Source organism: Crocodylus siamensis, chromosome 1, assembly GCF_052110815.1.
Source record: "Crocodylus siamensis isolate JL-2025a chromosome 1, ASM5211081v1, whole genome shotgun sequence".
NCBI lineage: Eukaryota > Metazoa > Chordata > Crocodylia > Crocodylidae > Crocodylus > Crocodylus siamensis.
Window position 1 is genome coordinate 403,167,730 of NC_143395.1, and position 16,185 is coordinate 403,183,914.

At 47.2% G+C, this 16,185-nt stretch overlaps 1 pseudogene; it reads left to right on the forward strand.

Annotated features, from left to right (window-relative positions):
* Positions 1–14,869: 14,869 nt before the first annotated feature.
* Positions 14,870–15,901, forward strand: LOC149875334 (uncharacterized; annotated as a pseudogene).
* The last annotated feature ends 284 nt before the right edge of the window (positions 15,902–16,185 follow it).

Genomic DNA, 16,185 nt, shown 5'->3' on the forward strand with positions numbered 1-16,185 from the left:
ATGGAAAGCACATACAGTAAAACTCTGTTGGCTACAAACGCTGAACAATTGTTTTGTCCTTATACTTTGGAGAACTTCATAATTATACATTTAGTGCTACTGAGAGATCCACTGTGTAATTACACAGCTCAGCAATAATGGGACCAGTTTCTGTGCAAATACAAGGAGTGACACGAGATTAAAAACAACATAACATCAGATCTGTAAAAACAAGATTGGGGTAATGTTGGGGCCTTGGTTGCCAGTCTTATGGGCAAACCTGCATGAAGGGAGGACCTCACAAGGGTTTGCCCCCACTTCTATGGAGCAGAAAAAGTTAAGGTGTGGTTTACCTCCACCTATGGTATTGGCCCCAAATCTCCACAGAAAACTATAGTGGTTTAAAATCTATCCATCTTAGGTATTATTTTACAGCCTTCCATTACAGTAGTATCTGTGCACTTCACAGGCTTTATTCATCCCTCACTATACCACTGTGATTTAGGGAAGAGCTGTTGTCACCAGTTTACAGATGGGGAAGTGAGGTGCAGAAAGGCTGTGAGGTAGACCCACAAAGGGGCTTAGACATTGTGATACTTAGTGTTGCTGTGCCTACAAAGCCCAGAAACTTTCATATCGTTAAGTGAAAGCACAGATTTCTCAAATTGCACAACTGTACCTCTTGAAATCAGCCCCAGTGTAGCTTGACAGTGAGGGCAAGCCCAAACTTTGCATGATCTCAGACTAGATCTTTAGATCACGGCATCTCTCTGGCCACATTAGCGAGTATGAACTTGCTCAGCTGCTGCTGAGGATTACCCCTTTATGAGAGAGAGCACAACCAGATGCCAAATACAAGGCAGGCAGCCTTTCTAAAACAAGACAGCATGTAGGGCACTTGTACACGTAACTGTTGCATTCTCTGCCCCCTAAATTGAAACAGTGAGTTTTTAATTGAAATTATTGACCCCTGTATTGAAGTCACCCTTGTTGGCTGACTTCGATACAGGCAGCAGCATCCTTGTATCAGAGTGCCTAAGCTAAACTTCAGCAGTATCCAGGTCAGCAAAGGTACAGGCTTAGGCCTAGTCAGTCATGCTACCTAGGATCCATGCTTTGTCTGCAACAAACCCCAAACTATGTCCTGTTCTCAAGCCAGATTTGTACACTGTTTTTTTTTTTAAATTATTCCTACTCTTAGGTACTAAGAGTCTTTGCAAATTTAATACTTGTCATTAGGGCTTGATTTGATTGGTCCAGGTGCTGCTTCTGTAGGTAAATTGCTTTGCCAGTGGATGTAACTAGAGATAGATCTCAAAGTCTCTCCCTTCAGTCCAGATAAGTCAAGCCCATTCCTTCCAGGTGCATAACAACATAAAATCAGAGCAGGGGAACTGAGGCATGCATCAGTATCGCAATATAACAAAACAGCACTTCGTTCTTTCACAGGTGGTCAAGGGTTTGTCTAGACTGTAGTTTAGATGTACTAGAGCTAGCTGTAAAAAAGACTGGCTGGGGTGCCACAAGAAGCTGATCCTTAACTGCATGGAGACATGCATGGGATATCTATTCTGATGCAAGGTCTGACAAATCTTAAGTATTTTTCTCCTCATAGTCTGAAGAAGCAGTGTAAAATTTGTCAGCTTGGAGTTTCTCTTATGTGATTCTTTCTTAAACTTATTTTTCTGCAAAGCCTTGCTATATGTCTCTCCTGTCTAGCCACAGATTATAGTTCTCTGGTGAATACATTTGAGACATGGACTCCATCCTTTCTTTCAGGTCCTCTCAAGGATCATGTCTTTGTGTGGTACTATAAACAAATATTTTGGGTGTGCTTTTTCGATTCAAGAGATTAAAATTCCTCTAAGTCTCAGTAATCTTTTTGGTGTTTTTCACATTGAACAGTACCAAGCCATCCATCTGAGACAGCTGGGGTTCAGCTTTGAGACCTTGCAATATATAAACACATCTTATGTGAAGTAGATTAAATACAGGGTTGATGACTGCCCATTACACATATTTAACTTGCATTATTGTTGCTATCTAATAAAGATCTGTATATTTTTATGTACAGTTCTGCTCTAGATTTGCAGAAATGAGCACTTTCATTAGATCTTGAAACCTGGGAAGAGGTTGTGATCTAAATGTTCCAGGGTTTTGTTTTAAATTCAGTTGGTGAAATTTTATGTACTGTTAACACACTTATACAGTCACTTTGCAAATGTCTTTCTTTTCTAGTTTCTCTTATAGGCACTCAATAGATTAGAAACTGCTGCCTCTCGGCAACTGATTACTATGATTAATGTTAACACAATTACTATGACACTCTCTTCAGATTCAGCTAGTTAATTGTAATAAAACTTTGAACATACAGTGCTTTTCGTCTGAAGACCATAATGTATTTTATATGCCTACGCCAATTAAATTCTCACAACACCCCTGTGAGATGCATAAATACTGTTCTTTCCAGACAAAATTATTCCTTAAGCTGCAGTTCAGTCACTGAGATGTATTCATAATCTTCAAGGGGGGCGGAAAAAAACTTTTAAAAGTTTGGTCTTTGGAATGAACTGCAAAATCAAACTAGCAATAGATTCATTTGTAAGTTAACATTTATTCTCACTCCTCCTGAGCATTTGAAAATATATAGAGCTAAGATTAATGAAAGTAACCCTAACTCTTCCCATGCTCTCTCTGTAAATTGATATGACACCCTTGTAAGTCCATATTACTTTTTTAATTTGCATAGTTTAAACCACATACCACCACTATGCTATCCTTTACTTCTAATATTAAGGTATAAAACACTATTTAATATGCACAAGCCACTAATCAACCACCAATCTTTTTTAATTTACCCTTCCTTTGAGGAAGCTTCAGCTCTCTTTCAAGCCAGAGGAAGTCTGTCTATCATTTCCACTCAGAGTTTCATTAGGCCCCTTTTGTAAGACTTCTACTCCATCACCTAAATCTTTTCCTTTCATCCCTTTTTTCTGTTTCTGCCTTATGTAAGAAACATTTTCACAACATATTTTACATCTGTCCTCCACAAATAGTATCCCTATCATTCACATTCTGCCCACCTTCACTATAAAGACCATAATAAATATCCAGGTTTTCACCTCATTCAACCCTCTGATTGGGTTTGAAGGCAACACAAGTTACATAACAATGTTTATCCCTATTTACAGTTACAGATCTTTTACAAAGGCAGGCTGATACCTATTACCCAGGTCTGAAGAAGCCATATAGGTAAAGCACCTAAAGAGAGATTTAAGCATCTGAGTCCAAAACTGCCATTCTGAAAAGCTGGTTCACTGCATTGATACCTTACCTTAAAGTTGCCCAGTTATCTGTTAACTGCCTCTATACACAGAAATGTCTCATGCTTCACAGGGTGAAGCAGCAGACACCCAAACTTGACTGGAGGCCTTAAAAAGGACATGCATCCACCTAAGTCCTCTAAGAAGTTTGATGTAGGAGGTATTCTTAGAGACATACTAGCAGGGTCAGGCTTCTCACAAAATGCAGTGGTAGTCACAGGAATTTTTTTAAGCAGTTGAAGGAATAGATGCTCCTTCTCCCCCTTTATACCTTTTCCAGATGCAATTTTTTCCTGTCCTTAAGGGACTTCAACCTCACAGTCCCATTCCCACACCCACTTCTTTACCCCAAACGAACGTCTTTACCATTGGGTTATTGGCTACCTTTGGCATGGATGTACTTACCCCCTTTTCTGCTACAGCTATATCACTGCACAGAAAGAAGGAAATATTCTTCAATCAGAGAGCATAAGGGCAAATAAAGGCTGCCTGCAGATATGCTTGCAATTAGTACACTCCAGCATAGCCTCCCCATCACAAGTGTTAAGCCTGCACATGCTTCAAAATGGCCACGGGGGTGCTTTATATAAACTTCATTGAATGAACTTCAGATAACATATCCTGTGGCCATTTTCATAGATTTCATAGATTTCATAGACATTAGGGCTGGAAGGGACCTCGGGAGATCATCGAGTCCAGCCCCCTGCCCAAAGGGCAGGAAGTCACCTGGGGTCATAGGATCCCAGCAAGATAAGCATCCAATTTACTCTTGAAGGTGTTCAATGTAGGTGCTTGAACCACCTCCGCTGGCAGACTGTTCCAGACCTTGGGGGCTCAGACAGTAAAGAAATTCTTCCTTATGTCCAGCCTGAAACGGTCTTGCAGGAGTTTGTGACCGTTCGACCTCGTCATCCCTTGGGGCGCTCTGGTGAACAGACGTTCCCCCAGATCCTGGTGGTCACCCCTGAGAAACTTATAGGTGGCCATCAGATCACCCCTGAGCCTGCGCTTTTGCAGGCTAAAGAGTCCCATGGCTCTCAGCCTGTCATCGTAAGATCTGTTTTCCTGACCTCTGATCATGCGCGTGGCTCTTCTCTGGACTCTCTCAAGCTTCTCCACATCCTTTTTGAATTGTGGAGCCCAAAACTGGACGCAGTACTCCAGCTGCAGCCTCACCAAAGCCGAGTACAAGGGGAGAATGACGTCCCGGGATGTGTTCGAGAAGCATCTATGGATGCACGCCAGCATTTTGGTTGCTTTACAAGCTGCAGCATCGCATTGGAGGCTCATGTTCATCTTGTGCTCAATGATGACCCCCAAGTCTTTTTCTTCTGTAGTGCTAACCAACGTAGCACTGCCGAGCCTATAAGGGTGCTGCAGGTTTTTCCTCCGAAGGTGGAGAACCTTGCATTTTTCAGTGTTAAACACCATGAGGTTCTCGTCTGCCCATTTGCTGAGCTTGTCCAGGTCAGCCTGGATCACCCGCCTATCTTCTGGCGTGGATGCTTTGCCCCAAAGTTTGGTGTCATCGGCGAACTTGGCCAGTCCACTCCTGACTCTAATGTCCACATCGTTAATGAAGATGTTGAATAGTATGGGTCCCAGGACAGAGCCTTGAGGGACCCCACTGGTCACAGGGCACCACGATGAGTGACTACCATCAATCACAACCCTCTGGGTCCGACCACGGAGCCAATTTCCCAGCCAGTGGATTGTGGTGGAGCCAAGGCCACAACTGGCCAGTTTGGCCAAGAGGTGATCATGGGATACCAGATCAAAAGCTTTTTTGAAGTCAAGATATATGACATCAACCTCTTCTCCCTTGTCCAGGTCATAGGTCACCTGGTCATAGAAGGAAATGAGATTGGTCAAACAAGACCTACCCGCAACAAACCTGTGCTGGCTGTCCCTTAGAATGTTAGCCTGGGCCAGTCCCTCAAGGATGGCCTCCTTAATAAACTTTTCTAAGATCTTCCCCAGGATAGAAGTCAAGCTAATGGGCCTGTAGTTAGCCGGATCCACTCTCCTCCCTTTTTTGAAGATCGGCACCACATTGGCCTTCTTCCAGTCTTCTGGCACTACACCAGAGCGCCAGGAGTTTTCAAAGATCCATGCCAGGGGCTGGGCTATGACGCTCGCCAGCTCCTTGAGTACCCTGGGGTGCAGATTGTCAGGGCCAGCTGACTTGAAGGTATCCAGCTTCTCAAGGTGTTCCTTCATGAGGTCAGCATTTATGGAGGGTAGGGGATCCCCCTCGCCCAGATTTCCGTGTCCCATAGCAGGCATGGGCATCCCATGTGACTGATGAAAGACTGACTCAAAGTACCTATTTCATAGGTTGGCTTTTTCCTGGGTGTCAGTTGTCAGTTGCCCCATCTGGTTTAGCAGGGGTCCAACATTGCCCTTGCTTTTCCTCCGGCTCCCCACATATCGAAAAAGGACTTTTTGTTGTCCTTGATGCCTGAAGCTAGTTGGAGTTTAGTTGCAGCCTTGGCTTTCCTGGTTTGGTCCCTGCAGGACCGGACCAGCACGGAGTAATCCTCCTTGGAGGTGAAGCCCGTCCTCCATCCTTTGTAGGCTTTCCTTTTTAGCCGCAGGAGGTCCGCTAGGTCCCTGGAGAGCCAGGGGGGCTGCTGTGCCTTCTTGCTGCCTTTCCTCCATGTTGGGGTAGATTTAGCTTGTGCATTGAGGATCGCTTCCTTGAGAAGCAACCACTCTTCTTGAACTCCCATCTCCCTGGGGTCATGGTCCCTGAGGGCCTGACTGACTAGCCTCTTGAGCTTGTCAAAGTCGGCTTTTCTGAAGTCAAGGACTTCTGTGTTTCTGACTGACTTGTCAGCTTTACGGTGGATGGTGAAGGTGATCAGCTCGTGGTCACTGTCACCCAGCTTCCCATCGATCACTAGGTCGCCGATTAGGTCGTCCCCCATAGCCAGTACCAGGTCGAGCAGCGCTTTGCCTCTCCTTGGCCCATAGACTTCTTGAGTCAGGTAGAGGTCATCCACGCACGAGAGAAAGCTTTGCGACCGCTCGGATTTTGCTGAGTGATCTTCCCACGAGATGTCTGGGCAATTGAAGTCACCCATGACAACCAAGGTCCTGGACCAAGCAGCCTCAGTCAGTTCCCGGGCAAACTCCTGGTCAAGCTCAGGACTTTGAGTGGGAGGTCTGTAGTAGACTCTCACCGTTGTTTCCCCTGTGCCGAATTCCCCATGAATTTTTACCCAGAGGGTCTCTAGCTGTCCATGCCGGTCGCCAACATCAGCTTGCAGAGACATGTAGCTTTCCTTCACATAGAGAGCTACACCCCCGCCCCTTTTGTCAACACGATTCCTCCTGTACAGGGTATAGCCCTCTATACCCGTGGTCCAGTCATGGGTGGAGTCCCACCAGGTCTCCGTTATCCCAATGACGTCATATTTCTTTGCACTGAGCAGGAGGACGAGCTCGTCCTGCTTGTTGCCCAGGCTCCTGGCATTAGTCTACAGGCAGGCAAGTGTGCCCCTGGGGGCTCTTGCCTTGCCCACAGATTGTGCCATGGCTGGGGCAGGGGTGGTCCCCCTTAAGTGCCTTGGTCCGCTGGCTTTGCAAGGGTCGCTTTGCAGGCCAGCAGTGGCAGTAGTCCCCCCATCCTCCAGCGGGCTTAGTTTAAAGCCCGGTGGAGCAGGTCAGCCAGCCTGGCTGAGAAGAGCCTCCTCCCCAGGGAGCACACTTTACTCCCTCGTCCAAGTCACTGATGAAGACAATGAAAAGTATGGGTCCAAGGACCGCGCCCTGCAGGATCCCACTGCCCACCTCCTTCCAGGTCACTAACTGATTGGTAAAGTACTCTGCTCTGCTACTACACAGGTTGGCTAGTTCAGGCTCATCAACTGGGCTTTTTACATTTTGAGGCAATGAAATTTATGTGAAACTGTTCCACTAGCATGTAGTTTTACCCTGAAAAGTAAACATGTTCTTTTGCAGTTCTAGGTATTTATCCCTCATCTGCTTCTCAACTCTTTACCAAATTACTAGTAATTAGCCTTAAACATCTGGGTGCTGGCTGAGATGCCTATGCTCAGTGCTTCCTCTCATTTGATGCTGGCTCTGCAGTGTTGGCTTCTCCTCAGCTTGAGGAGTTGGTTTTGGCTTCTTCTGATTTTGCACCTGACTTACACTGCATCTCTCTGATAAAAAAGCTGGGTGTTCCCACTGGATGGTAGGTTGTCTGGGTTCTCTTTGATGTCTTCTTGGGCAGTTAAAGCTCTCCTCTGACAGACTTGGGTTTGTTCCCCTTTTAAATTGAATTGAAGATTAAGCAGGAGAAAATGTACAAATCATTGGTGGGTTCCTGTTTACAAAAGCTACAGAATTCCATTCCATTTTGCTCCCCTTTGAATTGTTGCAAATATTGGGAACCAGAAGTCTCTTTAAGTGTATAGCTTCTTCATTTTTTTTTAAACTAGCACTGGTTAAATTAATCCCAACAGTGAAAGCTACAAGAGTTAAGTTCACTCTTGTGCAAAAAACTAGCACAAGGAGTCTGTACCACTTCAGCCTTTGACATGGAGCTGAGGTGGGACCTGAAAAAAATCATAGACTTTGTAGTAGCTTTTTGAACAGGGTCATTCTCATGCTTTGAGCCTGAAAATAGGCATGTGTGGCACGTGAACTCAGACTAGTGGGGTAGTGGAGCATCCCACAGGAGTGGGGGGGTGGGGTTTGCAGCCAGCTGGGAGTTGTGCAGCTAGCCAGGCACCGTGGTCAGTAGCGGGGACGTGCAAACCCCAGTGCTCCTGAGTGGCTGCAACTCTCTCCCTCCCCCACTGCCAGCCAGCTGCAAACCCCCACCCCCCACTCCCATGGAACACCCCACCAGTCTGAGTTTACCAGCCACACGTTGACAACCATAAGAGTATGGGGCTAGACTATCTAACCCAATATCCTGTCTCTCACACTGGCACAGAGTGCATGCTAAGGGAAAGAGTATTTATGCAGGGCCCAATCTAGCCCCCTTTCCCTTACAGCTTCCAGCATTTAGAGGCTTAAGAGTTCCTAATCTGGAGTTTGAAGACCTACTTTATTGTTTAATGAAAAAGTGTCCATTCATCTTTTTTAACTTGCCTAACTTGTTGGGTTCTGCAACATTTTGTGACAAGCAATTCCACAAGTTAGTTGCACACTGGGTGCCATTTGCACATGCTGAATAAACTCCAGTTTGCACCAGAGTTGGAGGGTTTGCACTGGAATTTATTGCTCGTACGTACAGCAGTGTTTACATGTGCATCTGGGACTGCAGCACATTTTGCTGAGACAGCACAGCCCTGGCTGGCTGAGGGGCTGTGGGTCAGCCTGCCAGCCTGGAGCTGTTCCCCTCCAGCTTGACATGCTACAAAAGGATTGGCTGGGGCATGAGGGTGCTACAATGTGGAGCTAGTGGGCAGGCAGCCCCCACAATGTAGCACCCTCCTGCCCCAGCCAGCCCTGGACACCATCTACATGTGAATTTTGGTGGAGTGAATAACTCCGCTGTAGGATAATACTTACATTAGGCAGTACTAACCTATGGCAGAGTTAATTAGTTTACTACAGCCGAATAGCTCCACATGTGTAGACGGAGGTACTTTATTGCAGCGCTAATTAGCCAATTCCACAGTAAACATCTCATGTAGATGCCCCCAGTGTGTGGCAAAGAATTTCTTTTTGCCATTTTAAAGTCTGCTTACTAATACTTTTCTTATATGTTCCCAAGTTCCTCATGTGCTTGACTTTCACTGTGTCACTAAACCCACCAAAGCCAAATCTAGGCACATGTCCAAGTCAGGGTCCTCAGAGAGAAGACTCATCATTGTAGGCTCTCCAAAAAAGTAAACTTGTGAGATAGATAAGCATTTACCCTTGTTTTTTCCCCTTTAAAGGAACCAAATATTTATGGGAGTAAGTTTCTACTTTATGTTGGGTCTGCGGTCCCATAAAGAGAATATAGAAAGATGCATTGCAGTAACAAGGACTCTGGAGAGTTCTGTGATTTTTTCTAAAGGATTGACATTTCTTAGCATCAGCATTGCCTGTTTTGGGAGCTGATGTTAATGCCTAATTGTCATTTCTTTGTTAGCAATTAAAACAGACGTGCTAATTTTGACTTGTATGGGGGGGGTCCACTTTGAGCAGTGAGGTTGGAATTGAAGAAACTGATTTTACTTGCAGTTTAGTCCCTGATTAGCCATGTGGCCTTGGGTAAATCACTGAATTGCTCTGTGCCCCTTGTGTAACATGGAAATGTCTGTAGCCTCCTTTTAAGGTCCATAGAAGAAAGGTAATAACACATGCGAACTGCTATTATACAATCCATTCCTGCAGCTAAAGCAATGTTGCAGTAAGAATAAATGGATCTTTAGAGGTTGGCCTTTCAAGCCTAGTATGCACACAAAGGATTGATAACCACCCTGTTTTACAATGAACATGGTGAATATGCTGTGTAATAATGTGGCTGTGGAGAACTGAAGCACTATTTTACACTTCAATTCCAAGGTGTTGGATGAATAGGAATGATAAGGCTCCTTTAAGAGCTTATTACCTTTTAGAGGGAGATACATTTGGAATGAAAGGTGCTATAAAGATCACTTAATATGTTAATTGCATGTAGAATGTCTCTAATTCTCTTCTCCTTTTCCTTCATGAGAGAACAAGGATAAGAACCAACCAGAAATAAAGGTTTAGTTTAGGTATTTAGTGTTTCAGAGGTAGATTAGTTAAGGCTGAGGTTTTTGGGTTTTGGTTTTGAGTTCACTTGATCCAGAGGCCTAAAGGACACAAATTTATGTGAAGTGACACAAAGGCAAAGGCTAGCAGAAAACCCTGTAGGCCAAGGCAATGCACCCCTTTTGCAAAGTTCTGTTTTGTGTATAAGAAGTAGTGGGCCCTGTTCTTGGGAGAAGTGACAATGACAGCAGCTAGCCCTAGTGCCCACTGTGGTAGGATACTGTTGGTGCCTGCCACTTTCAGGGCCGAGCCTAACATACAGCAGGTGCTTAATTGTGGCAGCCATTTTACATCCATGGCTGCCTATATAAACAGGGCAGTTTTCTGCTGGCAGGCCAGGCAGTAACATTCCCTAGCTGCAAGGCTGTTTGGAACATCCTGGAGGTAAGGGCAGGAGGTATAGGGGATGGTTTGGAGGCTCCTGGTCCTTGGCATGACCTATAACTGCCCTGCCAGGAGTGGGTGGTGTGGTGGGGCTCTCAGTGGTACGGGAGACCCCAGGAAATGCCAGGCTAATTACCACCATGGTGAAAGGTGAGTTTGGGTGGGCCTTATAACATAAGAGTAGGATAGGCCAGGTAAACTTCTGGAGGTGCCTGAGTCTGCTGGGTGGAGTGATGCAGAAGGGCTAGGCATGCTTCCAGGAGCACCTGAGGCAGGAATGGGGGACCCTGACCCATAAATGCAGGCAGGAGGCAAAAACACCACTGAGGTACTCGACTGGTCAATGCTGGGACCAGGACCAAAGAGTCAAAAGGGCCAGGGGCCCACTGCAAGGGAAGCCCATGAAGAGCTAAGAAGCTCGGAGTCCAGACTGGGCCTGAAATGGCACCAGGGCTTACAGAAGTCAAAGGTCCCCAGGGTTGGGCACCACAGCTAATGGGCGAAGGCAGTGATTGAGCTAACTGCCCATCTGTGAGGCTTGGGCCATGGTGTAGGGGTAGAACAGAGCCACAGATAGCCCCACAATATTGGGGTGTACAATGGGCAGCCTCCCGCCTTAGTTGACAACATTATTGATTACCAACAGCTGTGGTGGGCGAGACAGGTGGGCGGCATGTCCAGAGGCAGGTGGGAAACCAGCTCTGTGGCTAGTTAGGTACTTCCACTTGGCCACACCCACCTGTCTGGGTCATTCTGGCCTCCCAGTGTTACCAACTGCTGAGATAGACCAGTATAACAGTGTCACAAAGCCTATGTTCTATGGGGCTACCCTTGGGCACCCCGGGAGGAAACCACCTCCAACTATCCTGCCATGGCTTTGATCTTATGAAGAAAGAGGATGGTTCAGTAATATCATTTAGGGTTCCCACAGGGTTACTCATGTAGTGACAGGTTTATGATTTGGGGCTCTACCTGCCTCATACCCCATCCACACTCCAGCCGTGCCATTGCCACAGATGAAATTGTCACCCCATTGAAGCCAATGGGCTTAATCAAGGCAGTTTGTGCCAGTCAAGTGCCAATGAAATGTTGTCATCCCTATTCCATGAGGTTGTAAGATGCTATTTGGCCATTATCAAAACACCCCAGTCTGAGGTATCCAGACAAATATTCAAAACAAGATAATAACAAAAGAAATAATAATATACTTCTGAGGCAGACGTGTGATATCTCTTATTCTTGGGATCATTGACAGGTAAGTCATTAGGTAACTCAAAATCCCACGGCCAAGATCCTTCTCTTGGTTCAGGTTGCCCCAATACAATGTACCACCAACAAGATAAATTTGGTGGGGTTGGTAAACTCCTTTCTCAACTCAAGTAAAAGAAAATTCCTTGAATACCAGAAAAATAAATGCGAACTGCTTGATGAGGTCCTTTGGCTGGGCTGAACCTCTCAGGCCCTGGCAACCAGCCTTCATGGTTCTTCCTCCCAGAGAAGAAACAACTTGATTACCCCTTACCTGGGTCTGCTGTGTTTGTGGGGTTGAGTAAGATGGACTCCCTCTGTCTCCTCTGGTGTCTCCACTGCCCGGAGGCTGATCTGAACCCTGTTAGGTCCTCTGAATCCTGGACTCTTCTGCGTGGCATCTCTCTCCCTTTGAGTGAATCTGTTTCCCCTGTTATGTTGCTGTAGTCTCATTTCTTTTCTACATTACTCATGCGTTCCCTCTGAGCTGCATAGAACAGGTGCTGATAAATCAGCTCAGTAGTGCCATATGCTGCTTCTGTTCTCTCGCCACTCTACCCCTGCAGGTAAATCTAATGTGAGACCGGCCTTTCATGGGCTCCTCCCGGCTGGTCTGCTTCTGCCACCCATGTCCTCGCTGGTGCTTTCTAGCAAAGTTCACCCAACTCCCCGGGTCTTGCAATTACAAACAGGGCCCCTGGCCCTGCTACTGAAAGGTGGCATGGCCTCTTTAATGGTAGGGTCTTTGTAGCTTGGGGACAGGCAATCATCAAGGCAGGAGTTAAGAAACAGCTGTATGGGCAGGCTTGAACTATATAAGCCAAAAGCCTGTACCAGTCAGGGAAACCAGACCTGAGGGCCACAAGGAATGGGCTCTTAGCAGCAGGGAAAGTGGCATTGTTTAAGTTACAACTTGTGTGTGAGTGCCAAGCCTTGGGCCCTGTTGAAGGCAGCCCAAAGGCTACACCCAGAGGGGCTGAGTGATCCCAGAGCAGGGCAGAGATATGGCTGGGGCCCAGCAGCCAAGCCTAGAACAGTGGGCCTTAGCTAAGAGACCAGCCAGAGTAGAGGGGCAGAATCTGGGAGGTTAGAAACCCCAACAAGAAAAGGAAGGCCTGAGATGGCCTGGAGGCTTCGGAACAAGTGTCCCACCCGATTGGTGATTTAAAACATCCACATGGCATGGGGCATGGTGTAGGGGCAGATTGGAGCCATGCACTAAACCAGGGGTTGCCAACTGGGGGTATGCTTGGGGACCGGGGGGTACACTGCCCCATGTCCAGCTGCCAGGGGGTACAATGATCCAAAAAGGTTGAAAACCCCTGCACTAAGCCCTTAAGATATACAAGGTGGAAAGAGTTGACCACAGGAAGATGGAGAGAGCACTGTGGGCTGGCTAGTCTCTGGGGACAACCTCCTGTTTATAAAGGTTTCATCAAGATGTGGTAGGAGAAGGCAGGGTGAAACCCAGAGAGACAAGGCACAGAGAGAGCCTAGCAGGGATGAGGGGGCTTGCCTGGGGCATCACAGCGCCCCTTAGGCTCCTAACCTGTTACAACCAGTCTAACTTAATTGGCCTAAATGGAAGCCATTGCCAAAAGGATCAGGCCCCATATGGTTACCTTGCTAAGTATCAGAGTTTTCATGTGAAAAATCCTCATGTGACTTTGCAAACATAGTATTAACATTCTTTTTTTCCTTATTTTTTAAAAAGGAAAAAATGTAAATAATTCCCATTTTCTTTAACTTATTGCTCATCTGTAAGAAAGAGAGCACAGTATAAACTGAGGGACATAGATTAATTATTAACTAACCAACTCTCAGCTGCTTTACTACAGGCAGTTTGTCAACCCCTCTACTGGTTTTGCATCTGGGTTTTCATTGGCAAAGCCCAGTGATTTTTTTTTTTTTTTTCTGGTAATGCAGACCTGAAGCCAGCAAGGACAGCCAAAGTGACTGAGTATCTAGGATATCAATGGTTTAACTAAGGGTGCATGAGCACGGCATCAGCCACAGGTGCTGACTTAGAGGGGGAGCAAGATTGGTGGGTGCCACCACTGTCCAGGACACAGAAACAGAATGTTGTGCCTCTCTAGGAGCTGCACTGACATTTATATTCATGCTGAGGACTATCCTGGGGATTTGGAAGCCCCTTTTCAGTTCCAAGCTCTACCCCAGATGTTACTTGTGACCCTGGGCAAGTAACTTAGGGTCCAAACTATATAAAGCTTTAGGTGATTCACTGCCATTTTAAGTTCTAAGGCCACTACAATTACATTGCGTCATTTTGGGAGCTGGTGCAAACAAAGCAGGATGTACCTAGAAGTTTCCCAGCATAGGTTGGAGATGACATGTCCTAATGTTTGCTACTGCTGGGCCTCAGCAGAGCCACATAAGTCCTGTCAAAGCCAAGCACCTTGGTGCCCCTTAGCTCATGCCTAAGCCCTTTCAGGTTTGACCAATGAGGTGTTCTTTCAAGCTATTTGGCTTTCAGGGGTCTATCTGATTAGCTATCTCAGAGCATGCTTAAGCATACACAAAGCAATAAGGAGGAGCATCCCTTTGTACAGCAGACTAGAAGCTAGAGGATTCAAACACAGGGGTGTAAGAAGTAATAGGTCAAATTCCTTCTTTCATAGTTTCATAGCTGTTAGGTCCGGAACAGATTTCAATAGATCATCAAATCCAACCCCCTGCCCTGGGCAGGAAAGAGCGCTGAAGGCAAGTGGCCTTGTAAGCCATAGGTACTCAGGGGGGAGGGAGTGGAGTCTCAATGACTCCCAAAACTGCTCTGACAATTTCTGGAGAATAATATTAGTTAATTGGGAGCACCGGAGACTGTGGTGGCCCTTTCAGGAAACTGCCTCTGTGAATAAGGGTGCACAAGTTGGGGAGCAGGAGCATAGGGAGCAGGGTGCACATGTGCCACAAACACACATATACCACCTTACCTTGGCATCGGAGGCAGCAGCTGCAGAGGAGACAGAGGCGAGGGCAGCAACAGCTGACTCCCCCTAAGGTAAGTGGGGCAGATGGTACAGCACAGCTGAGGTGGATCCGGAGGGGAAGCCCTTCAGAGCCCTCTTAGCTCACCCAACAGGAGGCCACGCTCCAGAGCCACGTGCGGGCATGAGGTAGCTTCCCAGAGCAGAACCTACAGTGAGCAAAAGCAGAGGTGCAGCTCTGCAGACATGGTGCAGACACAGAGCACGGCTGCCAGGGGCTCTGCCCTGGCGCTGCTGCCTGCCATGGGCTTTTCTGAGGCCTCCTTCGAGATGGAGCTCATGGCAGGGTCACTGGCCCCTTGCTCCCCTGTCTGTGGGGTGGGGGAGCTTGGTGGGCGTGGTGGTCCCCTTGCCTGTCCTTCCTGTGCACGACTTAGGGCCCTGGAGGAACAGGTGAGGGAGTTCCAGACTGAGGTGAGCAGGCTGAGGTGGATCAGGGATGCAGAGGATAAAATTGATGCCTATCTCTGTTCTCTGCAGGCCTGGTCACCCACAGTACAGCCCCCACAGGAGACGCATCCAATGCAGGAGTGGCAGAAGGTGTCCAATTCCAGAGCTGCTAGGCCTAGAGTGGTGGAAGCTCCCCAGATTCACCTGGGGAACAGGTTTGATGCCCTAGCAGCTGTGACAGAGAAAGGCAGAGGAATTGCCTGTGGCAGGGATGATACCACTCGCCACATGACAAGGAATGGGCAGAGAGCGAACACCAGCAGAAAGAAATGCCGGGTCCTCATCATCGGAGACTCCATCCTATGAGGACTGGAAGGTCCCATCTGCTGGCCTGACTCCATGGTGTGAGAGGTCTGCTTCATGCCTGGGGCTCAGGTTAGGGACATCACGGAGAGGATCCCAGCCTATGTCCGACCTGCAGACCAGTACCTCATGGTTGTCTTCCACATGGGAACACATGACGCGGCCAGGGGCAACCCTGACCACATTATGAAGGAATTCGAGGCTCTGGGGGACAAGCTTAAGGAGGTGTTATTCTCCTCTCTTCTTCCAGTGAATAGGTGGGGACAGCGACCCAAGGCCTGCATTGGTGAGGTCAACCAGCACTTATGCAGTTGGTGCCACCAGGCAGGCCTTGGGTTCCTAGATAATGACCCATGCTTTTGGGCGGGGGACTTGCTGGGGCAGGATGGGCTTCACCTTTCTCCTAAAGTCAAGCATATTTTCTCTTTCAGGTTGGCTGATCTCATATGGTGAGCTTTAAACTAGCATCGCTGGGGGAGAGGGCCGCAGGAAGACAAGGAGACACCACCCAAGTAAGACAGGTGACAAATGCAAGGAGTGCCCAGGTAAAAAATAGGGGTCCAGACAGTCTCCCAAATCAGGGGATGGCACACACAGCTATGCAAGGCCTTAAATGCCTATATACCAATGCTCATAGTATGGGGAACAAACAGGAGGAACTCGCCCTCAAAATAGCAAGTTCAAACCCAGACATAATAGGGCTTACAGAAACGTGGTGGGATTCATCCCACGACTGGGCAGTTAACATT